Genomic DNA, 2,021 nt, shown 5'->3' on the forward strand with positions numbered 1-2,021 from the left:
ATGGCAGAGCTGAGGGAGGGTTCGAGGCGGGGCCTCGGTTTGGGGGTTCGGGGGTCCGGGCTCACGTTTGAGACTCGGCAAGGCTCCTGAATAGGTGTGGGGACCTGGGCCCTCAGGATTTGGGTGTGGATAGAACGAGTTTTGGAATCTGAAGGTCTTAGATTCTGTGACTGGAAGCTTCCCCATTGGAGTCCGGAGACCCTAATTTGGGGGCGTGGAAGTCGGGGTTCTGAGTTCTGGTGTATCGTTCTGAGGGTCTGGGGTCAGATCTTGGGGGGATTGAAGTCTCAGTGTAGATTCGGGGTCCGGAATCTCCATGTAGAGCCCGGGGTATGCGATTTAGGGTCTGGAGTCACCGTTTGGAACCTTGAGAATTAAGTTTTAGGGCCCGGGGTCCCTGGAGTATGGGGCTTCCATTTTATTTTATTTTATTAATTAACTTATTTATTTATTTATTGGTGGGGGAGGGGCTTCCATTTTATTTATTTATTTATTTATTGGCGGGGGGGGGGGGTTCCCTTTTTTTTTTTTTTTTTTTTTTTTTTTTTTTTTTTTTGGGGTAGAGGGGGCTTCAGTTTTAGAGTCTGGGTCTCAGAGTGGGACTCACAGGCGAGGTCTCTGTCTGGGGGTTGGGGTCATGACGTGAGGGTCTGAAGAGACACTTTGGGGGTGTTGGGGCCTTCCTTTTAGGACCTGAGGTCAATTGGGAGGGGCTGAGGTTTGCCTTGCGGGGCTTGGATTTCCTTAGGATTGGGGTTCTCCGCGTGGGGTTTGTGGTCAGTGACTGAGATGTTAGGGTTGGGGTCATATTTCTGGGTTCGAAGTTGAGTTGATGGGTCTAGTTCAGTGGTCGACAAACTCATTAGTCCACAGAGCCAAATGTCAACAGTACGATTGAAATTTCTTTTGAGAGCCAAATTTTTTAAACTTAAACTATATAGGTAGGTACATTGTTATTAACTTAATCAGGGTACTCCTAAGGCTTAGGAAGAGCCACACTCAAGGGGCCAAAGAGCCGCATGTGGCTCGCGAGCCACAGTTTGCCGGCCATAGGTCTAGGGCACCTCAGTCTCAGAGTTTAGGGTTTTTAGGTTTGGACGGGCTCCTTTTTGGGCTCTAAACCCTCGCTTTGGGAGTTTAAAGCCGTAGTGTTAATGTCTTAGCATCACAGCTTAGAGATTGGAGGCCACAGTTTGCAGGCCTGGCGGGCTCCGTGTCAGGGCCTGACATCTCGCTATGAAGACTGAGGTTCTGGAGTCATCGTTTGGGAATTTGCTCTTTAGTTTTAGCTCTGGGTCATGACTTGGGGGCCCCCATTTACAATGTGGGGTTCACGGGCTTCAGTGCAGAGTTTTGGGGTAATGATTTGGTTTGGGGGCCCATCTATGTGGGGCTCAGGAGCACCCTTTTGGGATGTCTGGTGTTCAGAGCACCCTGCCCGTCGGGCCGCCCCTTCCTCCTGGAATCCCAAGGTCACTAACGAGTCTTTCTCTTTCCCTCTCTGCAGATGTGGGGTGCCAGCAGCTATCTGTGTTTCCCTGAACGTCCCAAAGCCGGGTCTCTGAGTTCCAGTGACAGGTAAACACGCCCCCTCTCCATCTTCCTTACGGCTCCAGCCACTCAGGTGGACAAGAATAGAAATAATGTTTATGGAGCACTTTGTTTTGCCAGAGTCTTTTCTAAGCCTTTTGTTTCTTGGATATGCTTTAATTCTTTTAACATATATATATATATTTTTATTGATTTCAGAGAGGAAGGGAGAGGGAGAGAGAGAGAGAAACATCAGTGATGAGAGAGGATCAATGATCGGGGATCAAGCCCGCAACCCAGGCATGTGCCCTTGACTGGAATCGAACCAGGGACCCTTCTGTCCGCAGGCCAACGCTCTATCCCAGTGGTTCTCAACCTTCCTAATGCCGCGACCCTTTAATACAGTTCCTCATGTTGTGGTGACCCCCAACCATAACATTATTTTCGTTGCTACTTCATAACTGTAATTTTGCTACTGTTATGAATCGTAA

This window comes from Myotis brandtii, unplaced genomic scaffold (genome assembly GCF_000412655.1).
Source record: "Myotis brandtii unplaced genomic scaffold, ASM41265v1 scaffold178, whole genome shotgun sequence".
In the NCBI taxonomy this organism is placed as follows: Eukaryota; Metazoa; Chordata; class Mammalia; order Chiroptera; family Vespertilionidae; genus Myotis; species Myotis brandtii.